General features: G+C 37.0%; 1 protein-coding gene and 2 non-coding genes across 3 annotated transcripts in view; 1 reads left to right on the top strand and 2 right to left on the bottom strand.

Annotated features, from left to right (window-relative positions):
- Nucleotides 1-15,330, bottom strand: part of CenG1A (Centaurin-gamma-1A) — a 462,307-nt gene that overhangs the window by 196,945 nt on the left and 250,032 nt on the right. The gene's annotated exons all lie outside the window — the stretch shown is intronic.
- On the bottom strand, nt 1,351-1,432 carry TRNAS-AGA (transfer RNA serine (anticodon AGA)). The gene has a single exon. It is a non-coding gene; the product is annotated as a tRNA-Ser (tRNA).
- On the top strand, nt 2,846-2,927 carry TRNAS-AGA (transfer RNA serine (anticodon AGA)). Its single transcript has one exon. It is a non-coding gene; the product is annotated as a tRNA-Ser (tRNA).

The following is a 15,330-nucleotide window of genomic DNA, read 5'->3' as shown; positions in this document are numbered from 1 at the left end:
ATTGGACGACGGCGGAAGTTGTTGCCCTCAAAACAAAAATAAAAAAACGAGCCCCGGTTCGCTCTGGTTCTGATTCTGAATGGCTCATTGCGAACGTACGACGACGAACACTCAGCCTAAATGGGCTGCAAAAAAGTGAGTGCATACGAATTCTGATTCCAAGTCGCGATGAGATTGCACTATCAGCACGGAAAAAAGCGAGCAACCAACGAATGCGTGAAAGCTGAAAGCGAACTTGCTTTCGTTTCTTGGTCGCAGAGGTTTCGCTGTTCCGAATCTTGATAAGAGGAACCTAAATTAGTTGTGAGTGTGTTATTATCTACCTTCAACCACACGCGACTGCATGAGACACTGAAGAGGGGAAACACTGCCAACCTTTTCCGTGTAGGATTTTCGGGAAAGGAAAAAATGTCATACAGCCTAAATGAACCCGACCCCGCCGCGATGAACGATGATAGATGCATTTCCGAAGTGATTTAAGATTTGGGCGTAATTGCATTTGTAAACAAACAGGTCATTTGCCGATTTTTCTTGAATAAAAGCTCAATCTCATAAGCAAAATATAGCAAATGATAGAGGAATCATTCTTTTACCTCATAGTGTTATTAGTTTTCAAGATTGAGCGTGTATTCGCGAGGAATCGGTGATTGACGTGTTTGTTTACAAATGCAATTACGCCTAAATCTCAAATCACTCCGGATTTGTGTTTGAACATAAAAGCAGGAAAAGAACAAACGCTGTTTAGAAAATGGTGCACAAAAGAAAGCAAAGGGATCAGTTGCACAAACTGTCAGAAGCGAGCGACTTTGGCGTGTCAACAAGCACCCACGGAGGGAATTGTCTTTTGTTTGCTTAGAGTTCACTGAGCCTTAGGATTTATCATTGCGAAATATCTGAAAAGAAATCAACTGAACGAAGTCAATAAGAACGCGTGATATGAATGTTTGCACCCAATATTCTCAAATACAAATGAAGCGCTCCAACCGAATCAATCTTTATCTTCATCCGATAGGCCGAAGTGATCTCATTGGCGTTTCAATGCGTTAGACAGAGTTTAGAATCCGTAGGCCGAGTTTGGCGTCAAGAACCAGTGTTAGACTTTTAACAATATCTCATCAATTTTTTCTCCTTATCAAATCTTACGGTACCTACGGAAAGGTAAATAAATTTGAAGGCCATCATTAGCATTCCGTTTGGTGCTAAACTACGCTAGATTAAGAAATACTAAGTGCGGGTTGTGCTTGGAGTAGTTAATCCTATATGTCGAGATTTTGCAGCACAAATTCCATCGTAATTATTGAATGATCCCTTACGGAATCTTGATGGGAAGGTATGAAAAACAAAAATCTTCGCAGTCGGTAGGATTCGAACCTACGCTCCCAGAGGGAATCTGATTTCTAGTCAGACGCCTTAACCGCTCGGCCACGACTGCCCGATAAGAATAAACTAAAATTGTACAAATTGGTACGGCCTCAAAAACATTGAGTAACTTCAAAAAATTATCAAAAGTTTCTACATTGAATTTTGTTACCAGCTAACCAGTAGCAGTAACAAATTTTCACAACATGGTTTCAACTTTGTATGTTTAAATCAGACCGTTTCTATTCGTTATTCATTCTCGCTAATAAAATACATAATTCCGGATTAAGGCCGATCATAATTTACAGATTAATTTCTATCTAATGTCCCGTGCTCGCTGCTGTTGAATTTACAGCCACCAAGGCATCCTACCCTCTTGATAAAACGCAACAACGCAACGGCGCGTGCCCGAAGCTCGCCTTCCATTCAACTTTGGTGCATAATAAATTCTAACCCGATCGACAATCACAATCCGCGTTCCGTATAAATATCCCCTTTCACTGTTTTTTTTTTTTTTTTAATCTGAATCACAGAACAAAGAACTCCCGCTTGGATGGATGGAAAACAAAATTTAATAATTTAATACATAGTTTCAATTGCTGCATCACTGCACACCCGGTTTCAAAGACTGTAAAGTTTAATCCGCCGATCAAATATCAACCATTCGGGAGCAGAAGCGAAAATCTGATTAAACTCTCAGATAGGCATCATTTGGCGAAAATCCTCCGCGAGTGAGTGAGTGAGTGAGGGTCCTTGTGAACTGCAATCCGCAAAATCAATATTAATATAAACCACTTTTCCGGCGGCCAGACTTTGGTGGATTTTTGCCAGCCCTCTCTCATTCTACGCTCGCTGAAGTGGGCTAATTTTTGCAACAAACCAAAAAAAAAAGAAGAAGAAGAAGAAGAGTGGAATCAAAAATGAGGGAGCGTGTGACCTTGTTGACTCGGTCATGCAAAAAAAAAGTCCTTGTGTTGCGACCAGAACCGAAAATGCCAACTATTTACCGAGGTGCATGAGTGCATTCGCATTAGTATGCGGTTTTACAGAATATTAGCTGATGGACGACGACGTTGACGACGCATCGCTGTTGGGGTGGCGTAGAACGGGTTTCGAGATTATGAAGCTGAGATAACCATCGGCGTTTTGCTACGATTTTGTGCAGGGGAGGACGCGAGGAATTTAGATTAATCTGCGATGATATGGTTTGTGCAGTTGTTTGCTCGTATACAACCCGTTTTCACATTGTTCAGTGTTTGGTATCATCCCTGAACGATGTTTCGATTTCATGTTGTTGACGTATGCGCTCACATTCGTTGCTTAGCTGTCGAGTTATTCTGGTCAATGGTATAACTGCGAAACAAACTGACATTATTTATGAAATTCCTTTCTCTTTTCTGCACGTTTTGCTCGTTGGCATAGGCAGAAAATCGAAACGATTCATTAAAACGCGTATTACCTACGGCTATTATCTTAAACCGTGCAAGCAGTCGTGGCCGAGCGGTTAAGGCGTCTGACTAGAAATCAGATTCCCTCTGGGAGCGTAGGTTCGAATCCTACCGACTGCGAAGATATTTTTTAAAGAAGTAATTCCAGAACTGATTCGTGTTTGTAACCAAATTGATCAATCGCCGATTTCTCGCGGATAATTGCTCGATCTCTCAAACAAACTCTAGAGCATTTCCAGACCAAATAGCGAAAAAATTCCGGCTCAGCAAGTCAAGTCTGAATTGTTTTTGCTTTAAACTTTGCATAATTGTTTGTTATGGTTAATTATTCACATTTTTGTTAAAATTCTGTTATTTTGAAAATGGCTGACTCGTAGCTGCTGACTCATAACTCGAAAATGTCACTTCCAATCGAAATGACGTCTGACACAAAGTTGTAGCAAAACTTAATTTATTTCCAGGAAAAATATACACGGTAAAAAAATTCAAGTAAGTATGGATTATTAAAAACTGTTTAAAACTTGAATAACATAAAATAACATATTTTAAATATTGAATGACACTTGAAAATAGACAAAAATCATGGTACTTTTGGAAAATATTTTGTTTTTGTTAACTTTTGCATAGAAACCTGTTTTGTCTAACTAAAAAAATTCACTAAATTAGGCTGATGCAAATAATATTTTAATGTTATGTTTTTTTTTTTAAACTTTATCAGAGAGATTTTTAGCCGTTGGCTAGTTCATCTCTGTTTTATTTATTATTAATGTTATGTCCGACATCACTCAAATACGTTAAGGGGGGCAGCAAATAAATAACCAGGTACAAAAGCACTACTTTAATCAAATTACCACACGCGAGGCTCGGGACATGCTACCGATCCCCATCGGCTTCTCACACATCACTTGAAAAAAATTATGTTTTTAAATTAACAAAAAATCCAAACTGTCGGTCTTCAGACATAGAAAAACTTTTAAATATTACAAAAAATAACCAAAAATCACGTGACTTATTCTTGGGAATTGTTCAGGATTTTTGCTGGAATCATTCCTTGGAGGTTAACATTTTTTCGAAATTCTAGCACATTGTTATTTACTTTTTTAAGGCTTTCTCAGTCTAGGGTAATCCAAACAGTTAGTTGTGCATTGCCCGACGTTTCATCTTCTTCTTCAAAATAACCGTTGCATAGTGTAATGTCATATAGTGTCCTATGTTAATTAATATTGAACTCAATGCAACATACAGGAAGCTCCTCCAAGCTAAACACGCTTATCGTGGCAGCAAACAAAAAAAAATTGACGACAAACGGTAGACTGTTTTACCCTTGAAAAAGGCCACAATAAACGGCTGAAACGTCGGGCAATGCACAACTAACTGTTTGGATTACCCTAGACTGAGAAAGCCATAAAAACGAGATCTTCATACAAATCAACCAAATGAATTGTTATTTACTTTAGATCTCAGACTGAATTTTTGGTATCCCGTACTTATGAAATGTTCAGAATTGCGAGATTGAAAAAAATATTCAAGATTCTAAGTGAAATATTCAGGATAGCTGACTCAGAATATTTTAATATAACAGCAGTTACAGGTCAAATGACGAATCGAAAAAACTCGACCATGTCGACCATGTATGAAACTTTGCATAATTGTTTTTTATGGGCAAGATTAACATTTTTGCTGAATTTAGGCAATTTTGGATCAAGTATAATTTTCCAAATGGCGTCTTCAAAGAACTGTAGCAAAATATGTAAACAACCTAAATGTTGCAGAATGTCCTTGTTTGATTTTTGAAGAAAGAAAAAAAAAAAACGCTCATGAAAAACGAAAACTTTTGGAATGTTTATGGACATTTAAGAATTTACAAAAATCGTAAAACAAGAACTTTTGGTAAAATTTGTGAACTTTTTGTTAAACAAATTAAAATCAAAAAACGTTTTGTTTATTTTTATTTTTGCCAGAAAGAAATTCGTTTTTCGCTACAACTTTGTCTCAGGCATCATTTCGAAATGTCGTTTCCATGCTATAATAAAAAAAAGTTGAGGATTGTGTCCAAAGCACGACCGCATTGTTGACGTATAACTACGAGATTATTTTGCTGTTTCATTCAATGATATTTTTCATGGATGTCCCTTGGGACATTCATTAGAATTCACTTGAAATTATCTTTGTAATTACCTCAAAATTCTATAGATACTCTCGGAATTTCTTTGAAGTTCTCATAAGAACCCTCTTTACATTCTTCTCGGAATTTATTTAGAATATTAATTAGAAATTAACCTGTAATCCTCTTTACAATCGTCATGTAATTTCACGCAGAACCACCTAATAATTCTACTTTGAACTTAAACCATTTATTTGCCGTTGTAGTCAAAACTGTATAAATATACTTCTAAAAACTCCATTCAAATTTGTATCTTACATACCCTATTATCTCTAGAATTCATTCTAAAATTTTCTCTAAATTCCTTTGGCATTTTCATTAAATTATCGAATACGTTCTTCAAAGTGAGTGTATCCGGAAAATCTAGTAGTTGAGAAGATTATTATTTTCCCAAGAGAGGACGAAGCATATTGTTTCCTGATTCATCATCGAATTTCACGGATTTCTCCCGGTGATTTAGAATTCCCGGCTTTTTTCCCGATTTCCCGGTTAACTGGTCACCATGTGTCCAGTATACAATAGGTCTTATCTATCTGAATAACATTACTAGAGATAGCAATCTCCTATCTAGTCGAATCACAGAAAACGAAACTAACTCAGAGAGTGAGTAACTTTTGCTCATTCGTAAGGGTACATTTCTAAAAGCGTTGGTCACTCAGCGCATGAGTAACCTACGTAAAAGTGATGTAGACTGCTTAAGCAAGCCCTTTGAATCAAACGGCTGGCGAGTGAATTCTGAACTAAGAGGCCAATCATGCGATAGGTATTGTCCATCCGAATAACTTCACTGAGTACAGAAACCTGCTTTCTGGCCGTGCTGTCAAGTTAAAACATGGAATTTGATGCAAATTGCACACTGAGCTTTACTATTCAACATTAATTCTAGTTGAGATTGAATGCTAAATACATTGATAACGAATATTACTCAGAGAATGCGTCTCTTCTACTGATTCGTATGGAGATTTTTTTTTAATCGTAGGTTACTCATGCGTTGAATAACATACGCTTTAAGAAAAAAAAATCCATACGAATGAGTAAAAGTGACTCACAACTGAGTAAAAGTTATTAACTCTCTGAGTTAGTTTCGTTTTCAGTGTGCAATGCACCGAACACTCCTTTTTATCACTCGGCAGTCAAACGGTGACTGCAGTCAAACTTTCTACGTTTTGTTTACATAAACATTTGTACTATCATTCTATGCCGCTCATGTTTTCTGTATTTAGCTGATAGGTGAATGAATAGAAAAAATACTCGATGTCCACGTTGCAGCGAACAAGTTCGAGGTTGACCCGTCCGACGTGCAACGCCGAATGATTATGCGGCATCGGTTTGTGTTGTTAGGGTAGGGTTACCATTTAAAACAATTGAAAAGGAGGACATTTCATTTCAATTTTAGAGAAAAAGGAGGACAATGTAGATATTCTTTATCATCAATTGAGGAGGACAACGAGTTTTTATCAAACGTTTTGAAAATATATGCACTCACTCAAAATTTATTATTTTCAGTGTAGTGTAGTGTAGTCGTCATCAATTCGGTAAAAATCATCATTCTTTTAAGAGAAAACGGGACGTCATTCATTTTTGGAAATTCAAAATCAGTTTTTTCGGATAAAACCGAAATTCTGTCTATGAAAAAGTGTTCACTGTGTTCCAGTAGCCAAGTAGAATCCAATGAAAAAATTTTCGTTTACGTTATTTTGGTTTTGAACGAAAAAACTGATTTTGAATATTTGAAAATTAATGACTTTCCCTTTTGGTAATTGGCCGTTTGCCTATTGGGTTACATAAAATTTAAAAGCAATAGTCCTTTCTAAAGGATGCAACTACCTAGCTTTCAAAATTAATTATACAGTACCGGTAAAATTAGGGTACTAATGCTGGATATTTTGTCCTTCTAAAAAACTTCTGCAACTTTTTAATATGAGTGATCAGTAGCCACTGATTATAATAAAATCTTTAGTGTTGTAAATATTGTATATACCTAATCCTAATCTTAAGGCTAAAACTAAAGTCAAATCTTAAAACTAGTGATCTTAAACTAAACTACAACTAAATTTATATAAACATGAATTAACATTGTGAACCAGTCTAATGAAGATGATCACCGATTCTCACGAGAGAGAATGATCTCATTCCAATGGTCAATCATTGCACTTGACCAAACGAACCGAATTGTACACACAATACGAGTAGTAGCAAATAGATACCCCAAGCGTGCGCAACCACATCTATTGTCGGTGTTCTTTAATTTCTATTCCTCGATCGTCAACCATCCGTCGGTTGCAATAAATTAAAGGAAAGTGAAGTGGAAATCGAAATTTTGCTTGTGATCCGAAATCGATGTTATCGCGTCAGTGTGATCAGGTTTTGATCAATCGTGTGTCCGTGCGTAATTAACGTGAAAATCGCGGACTCCAACTTTAGTGGAAAGTGACTGACTGGCTAACTCACATCTTCTACTGGGAAGGTGGAGTAGCAGCAGTACGTTTCGGGTGCTAAAGTGCTCCTCTGGTTTCTGTGCGCCGTTCGCGGTACGAACGGGAAGAAAAACCTCCGAATCCCGGCAAATACAGAGCCCACGGCTCGAACAATGAGTATTGAAGATTCTGAAATTCTTACTGCTGGGTGGTTAAATAATAAAAAATTAACGGAATTATTATGGGCTTAAAAAGTTGAATCAGCTTAAACTTCCAATGATTTTAGTAAAACGCATCTTATTTGGTTACCATTTTTCAAATTGTTCGCTCGTCAAGCAGAATGAACTACTACTATTTTTTTTTCTAGTCGAAACATTATTTTATTCGAAAAAATCAGAATTTATGGTCAACGAATAGTATCGTTTCTGAATCCATGATGACTTTCATGTTTCAAAATTGCTTAAAATACACTACACTATGAGTATTTTGAGATCAGAGAAGACGAGACTACAAATAAAAAAAAGTATGATTGATTTGATTGATTGTGCTTCAAGAAATTACAGTTTTAAAAACGGTGTTCAAACAAGAAGCGTTTTACCGAAATAACTCATCCTTCATGCAGAGTCAATTTATCATCGCTCTAAAAATACCAGTAAATTTTGAATATTTAATCAACCAGCAGCCCAAATTTCAGCAATTTAAATGCACATACTAAAACATTACAGCTCTTTGAACTTTTTTGGAGTGCCAAACACTTTACAATTAGCCCTTTAATATGACTTAAGAGAGGAGTAGATTCAAAACAAACTGCCTTGGCAACCTCTGCCTGGTATGCAATCCAGATCTAAGATACAACTGGCTTCTTACTTTTTTATCTCTATCTCTATCTCTCTCTTACGGACTTCAAATCGGCCAATCACGAGCTGGTTCGCGTTTGACAGAAAAGTGGTTCGTTTTCGTCCCCGTATTGTCTACTCTTCTCTTAGATCAAGATAGTCGCTGTTCGATTGGCTCTGGCTTTGACAGTTCCTTTTGGCTTAAAACCAGCCAGTCCGCTTCTCTCTTATACTAGACCCTTTATAATATGACCGGTTCTGTACATACTTGAAAATGAACTAGTGAACTGTTTTGCACGAAAACGTCAGTTTAATAACTTCAAAGCCTTGGATGAGGTTGCGTCAAAATAAAATGGAAAATTTATTTATTAACATTTTGCTTGAAAATATTCATGGATTAAAAAGGAGGACATTTTGAGGCAAAAGGAGGACATGTAAAAACATTCGAAAAAGGAGGACATGTCCTCCTTTAGGATACCATATGGTAACCCTATGTTAGGGACCTACTTTCTGATGGCTGTGTCGGTCGATCGAAGAAAAAGTATGAGAAATTTGAATGTTTCCATATTTCTTAATTTGTAGCTATTTAAATATTCAACATTTATAATGTGTGATATAGGGGAAATGGATGTAATGTCGGCCTAAATGCTCCTAATTTGGGCCCATACATAAATTTAGCAATCGACTAAATTTTCAATAGCGACTTAAAATATCCATTGGTACCGTCCCAATGACGCGTCCGTCTATATAAAATTGATGAACAGCAGATTTTTTTAGCGATGGGCCCAGTCTTAGATCCATAGGCCAACATTAGAGCCATTTCCATTACCATACAAATCTTATAAAACTTCCGAATCGATCGACATACAAATCATCAAAATCCATTGGTTATAGGCCAAGTTATTAGCATTTAAAGGCTGACCAATTTTCGTTGCATTTCCCTGAATTGGCACCCTTCCCGAAAGACGCAGTCCTACGTCAAAAAAATTGTATTATCCAAAATGACCAAATTTTAACGAAAATGTGAATCATTGCCAATAACCAACAATTACGCAAAGTTTAATGCAAATCGGAGCACGTCGATTCAATTCTTTTTTTGTTTTCGCTGAGTTGCCTGGAACTGCTCATAACATAATTTAATTGAAATTAGTATTAAAAATACAGTTTAAGTCTCCAATAAAATTCCCGATTATTTCCCGGTTGTTTTCGACTTCCGGTTTTGTTGGTATTCCCAGACCGAATTTTAAATAGTGATAGACATGCTTGGCGGCATAGGGTTTTTGATCGAATTTCCGTCCTACTAAGCACAACCTACGCTTTACCTCTCTTTTCTGAACGAGTATAAACAAAAAGTGGAATATTTTTGTCAAAGTTGACTTCTAAATTTATTCACCTTTCCATACGTACCGTTGGATTTGTTAAAGAGTCACAAATTGTTGAGATATTGTTTAAAATCTAATACTGCTTCTTGATTCTGAATTCGTCCTACGAGTTTCAATTCCGTCCTAACGCATTAAAACGCCATTAGATTTTCTTCGTCCTACGGATACACGTAGAAAAAGGGGATTCGCAAGGAGCGCTTCTTTTGTTTTGAGAACAATGAGCTTAAATATTCATACAATGCGCTCTAACAGGATTTATGTTGTAGCTAATGAACTAACGCATCGGAACAAACCTATTTTTGATTTGTACAAGGTAAAATCATTGATATTATTGATCTGTTCTGATCGATAGAACGTAAATGGGCGATTACGACGAAACATAGTTCTTTTTGATGCAGTAGATAGAAAAGAGTTTATGCTTGTTATAGAAACGTAAAAAACAGTAGACATTAATTCTAGTAATAAACTGTATTTGTTTTTGCGTTGTAAAAATGAAGTGAGAAATGCTCGCTGCACATTTCGGACTTTAAATGCAAAAATTCATTAGTGTTGATTCAAATGTTTAGATTTACCTACTTTTGCATATCTATAGTTAACTATGATACTAATCAATCAATTACTTTAAAGAAAAACAAATTTCAACAACTGAGTGAAAAGTTATTAACAAATGAACAGTTAGCGTGTACAACTGTGCATGCCAAGCATGAACTTGGATTAAGAATTTTTTTTTGAAGATTAGAAACTTCACATTCTTAAGATTATCGGGATTTCAGATATCGGAAAATGTAATGTTCCACATATAGCGTAGTTTTCAAGATCTGAGTTTTAAAAATATATGACCCATGGCCTTGGACAACATTTTTGGACTCTGACATTTTCAAGAAATTTCCAGAGTATTTTAATGAGAATGCCAAATGAGTTTTGACGAGAATTTTAGTGGATTTATTCTACAGGAATTCCGAGGAAGATCCAAAGGAATTTGACTAGAAGTTCAAGGAATGTAATTTTGAGAAGTATTTCAAGAAAATAGTACGGAGAACTCAAGGCGAATTCCAAGATAGTTTTGAAGAGCATAAATCCAGGATAATTTCAAGATACTTCCAAGAATATTTCGAAAGATTCTCTCATAGGAATTTTTAATGTGTTATGCACAGAATTGAGAGACTGTTATGGAGAAAATTTCTTTAGCATACTCGAGAGAATCATAAGATTATTGAGGGTAGTCCTGAAAACATTTTGGAATGCTTGTAAGGAAGTCCTACCGGGTGATTTAGAATTACTGCCACCGATTTCGTAAATATGCAATTCTCAAAAGGTAAAATGTTCAAGTATTTTTGTTTTAAAGTGTGTACAATAGGGTGTTTCATTTTGAAAAAAGTGATGAATTTTTGATAGGCCACCCTCCAGTTCGATTCATAGCCCCAAAATATGAACCTGTGCAAAAAATGGTAAAGATTGATGAAGGTTTAGAGGTCGCGCCAATGATTTGGATTTTGTATGGAGATTTTGGTGAATTAGTATGGGAAATTATTGATTTTCGTTTACATTGCTCTAACTTTGGTTGTAGTTGTCCAAACGTTGAAAAAAAAAAATATGTGGTTGTCATGACAATGATCAACAAGCCTGTTGTTGTTGCGATGAAATTGGCGTTGTTGCCTTGTACATATTCATCTGTCAATTTACCCTATTTTGCCATTTTTTCACATTTTTATAATTCTTGATACGCTGCAAAACTGAGCGTAGCAACTGTAGGCTTTTTGTTTATTGCCATAGCAATAACATACTAAATTTTTTCGACATTTGGACAAGTAGAAGCAAAGTTATAGCGATATAAGCGATTTTTTAAATTCTTCCATAGTAATTCCCATACAAATTTCAAATCATTGGCGCGACCTCTAAACCTTCATCAATCTTTACCAATTTTTGCACAGGTTCATATTTTGGGGCTATGAATCGAACTGGAGGGTGGCCCATCAGAAATTCATCACTTTTTTTCAGAATGAAGCACCCTAGTGTACAAATATCAGCTTGTATTGATAGTAGGATTTGAAATTTCATTCGTTTGCGATTTCAAGCAGTCATGAACGTGAAAATGGAGCATATCATAAATCTGTGTAAAATCGTGCGTTATCTTTTAGAAACTGAAATCTCTTTGAAAGAATTAAACATTCATTTTTCAAGCGTGAAAAATCCGTTCAATATCAAAGCTTAGACGCATCGCCATGGGCTCAAAAAGTGATGGAACTAAAGCGTGCGTGTCAGCTGTGGTTAATTTTCGTGACAAATGTGGCTGGTAATTAGGGGCCTCCCTTAGCTCAGTCGGTAAAGGCGCAGCTACAAAGCAAGACCATGCTGGCGGTGGCTGGGTTCGATTCCCGGTCCGGTCTAGGAATTTTTCGGGTTGAAAGATTTCTCGACTTCCCTGGGCATAGAAGTATGATTGGACAATTATACCAATGCAAAAATGGTACAGGCATCGAAAGTTCTCAATTTAATAACTGTGGAAGTGCATCTAAAACACTAAGTTGAGAGCACGCAATAAGCATGCGATATGCAATAAGCTTGAAATGCGAAGAAGAAGAAGTGGCTGGTAATTAAGGTAAAGGGAGAGAGATTTGAATTAAAGTATGCTAAGTTGATAAATATACTGATATCAAAAAATCATGCAATCGTTTTAAAAGTAACAGTTATTCCGAATCAGCTTGTAGATAAATTTTAGAAGATATTCAGAGAAAATTCCAAACAAATATTTTAGGTAATACAAACATTTTTCAATATCCTGTCTAAAAATACTGTTCAGGATTATGGGACTGTAAATATCTGAAAAGTGTAATAAAGGGCGAACACGAAATTATTGCGACACATTCAACAGGGCATAACTTTTTTACCATTGGGTAAAAATCAACCAAATTTTGCACACTTTCTCATTGATGTGTACTGTGTATATGCTGTCAAACTCGAAGTCGTGTTTTTCGATTCAACGAAAATTGAGGTGAACCAATGCGAGTTGAGAGAACAAATTCTTTCCAAACACCTGGAATTTCCTGACCTGTCGCACCGGCAGTTGGGAAAAATGTTGAACATTCACCATTCAACCGTCTCCAGAGTGTTGAAGCGGTTCCAGGAGCGGTTGACGTTGGACCACGGCAAAGGAGCTGGAAGAAAACCGGGACCGGAGAACAAAAAGACGGAGGGAAAGGTGAAGCGGATGATTAAAGCAAATCCCAACGTCTCAAGCCGTGATTTAGCTAAAAAGATCGGCATGTCGCAGAGCTACGTCCAGAATGCAAAGAAGAGAGCTGGACTACATACATACAAGGTACAGAACTTCCCAAACCGCAATGAGCGGCAACAATCGACGGCTAAAACTCGGGCACGGAAGCTCTACGAGAAGATTCTGACAAAATATGGCTGCTGTGTGATGGACGACGAAACGTATATAAAAGCCGATTTTAAGCAAATTCCGGGGTTGGAGTTTTTCACCGGCAAGAGCAAGTTCGATGTGGACGACAAATTTAAGAAGAAGAAAATGTCGAAGTTCGCCTCCAAATATCTCATTTGGCAGGCCATCTGCTCTTGCGGACTGAGGAGTGAGCCTTTCGTGACAAAGGGCACAGTAAATGGCGAGATCTACAAATCTGAGTGCCTCGAGAAGCGCCTTTTGCCGTTCTTGCAGCAGCACGACGAAGCTCCGCTATTTTGGCCAGATTTGGCATCATGCCACTATTCTAAAAGTGTCCTGGAGTGGTATGAGGCCAATTCTGTCCATTTTGTTCCAAAGGACATGAATCCGCCAAACTGTCCGGAGCTGCGCCCGGTGGAGCAGTACTGGGCAATAATGAAGCGGGAACTTCGGAAGAGCAAGAAGACAGTCAAAGACGAGAAGGACATGTTAAGAAAATGGAAAAAAACTGAGAAACTGGTACCGGATGACACTGTAAAGACTTTGATGGAGGGCATCAAGTGAAAATGCGTTCAATTTTACACTCAAGGCTCCATCGATTAACTTTTCTTTTGATTTTTGAAGTAAATATATGTATAAAACTACCCTAAAATTTTGGTTTGATTCTAAAACATTATAAGAAAATTGGCATGACATTTTCGGTGTCGCAATAATTTCGTGTTCGCCCTTTAGTTGGATTGAGCGATAGCCTGAAAAGTGTTACAGTGAGATTTGTGCGATCTCAAACTTATATTTTTTTTCGATATGCCTGACTTAAATTAAACATTCTAGACCAGGAATTTTTTGTAGATCCTGTGACAGGAAAAGTTTCCAAGGTTCTAAAATTAACAACCATATTCATAATGACGGACATTGGGCATCGATTGACATCGACATACTTCTGAGATTCCAACCTTAACAAAAAATGACGTGTCTTATATTATGAGCACTCATACATCTAGTTTTCACTGGAAATCCTATGTATGAGTGCTCATTGCAAGACAGCCTATATTACGTGATATAGGCTGTAATGTGAACGGGGTATTAGGCAAGCATGGAAAATCATTTACATTGATTTCGGCTATTCATTTACATTCATTTGCTTCTATATTTTTTCATCAACTGAATTCCGTAAAATGATGTAGGATGCTTTTGTAGGTTTTGATATTAGCTCTAACTTTTGTGAATAACTCAAATCTGTATCTCTTATGCATAACGAACTAGAGCGGGCATTTCCCGGTTGTCTCCCGGTTTTCCCAGTTCAGTGGTCACCATGAATACGTAATTTTTATTTTTTTAAAGAATTGGAATGGTTTTTTTTTATACAAATCGAAGAAGGTCGAATCTGAATCTTAAAGTTTTGTTTTTGGTATTTGGCCTAGAACTGTTAAATAGGGTAGGTCAAGTTTGCATGGTTGATCACAACCCCCTGTTCCTCACTGCTCTTCCTGTGGTCCTCAACAACTATGTCAAATTTGGTTATGATCTGGATTTGCGTAAGAATTTTAATTTTTGTATGGAAAAATGTATGGGAAACGGAACAATCCTCTTCATTTGCTTGCCAAAAAATCGAGTTTTGTTAAAATTTTACCAAAACTCGGAAATACATTAGGAATAACGGATAGAAATCCCCTTATACTTTTTGGCAAGTTTATATTTTCAATCAAAGTGCTTCATGTATGAAGTAACTGATTTTCAGATTTGGAAGGAAATGCTACACTAATATCAACATGAAACATTAGTGCGATAATTTATTAGCTAGAGAAAAATCAGAAGAGGATAGATTGATAGTTCCCTTGATTTGTTTTCCGTCGATCCTACCGACGCCAGGGAGGCAGCTCCCACACCTGGACCCTACTTATCGACCCATCAACTCATGAATCGGGGACCAACGACTTTACTTCCCTCCGAAGAAAGGCGTGATCAGAGATGTTATGCCTCAGAACATTCCGCCAGCGCCGACTGAGATTGAACCAAGGCCTACTTGGGTGAAAGGTAATCACGCTTACAACTACACCACCGGCGCCACTGATTGATAGTTCCGCAGAGTACGGCAGTGTGAAAATTGAACAGTAGTTAAAATTGAGTGAAGGGTCATTAACGCGCACTCCTTTACCTAACTCATACATTGATGGATGAAGGGACGTGGAGCTTTAGGTAGTGATAAAACGTCACTAGAACAGCCGCTGATAGTATATGAGCAAGTTAAGCGCGCACTCTTTTGCCTATGGATTTGAGGACATACCTCAAATCCTCTCATCTATCAATGTATGAGCTAGGTA

Source organism: Ochlerotatus camptorhynchus, unplaced genomic scaffold, assembly GCF_037179485.1.
Source record: "Ochlerotatus camptorhynchus isolate MF236.1 unplaced genomic scaffold, CSIRO-AGI_Acam_v1.1 ptg000017l, whole genome shotgun sequence".
Lineage (NCBI taxonomy): Eukaryota > Metazoa > Arthropoda > Insecta > Diptera > Culicidae > Ochlerotatus > Ochlerotatus camptorhynchus.
Note: the sequence above shows the minus strand (reverse complement) of the source record. Positions and strands in the feature narration are given on the sequence as shown.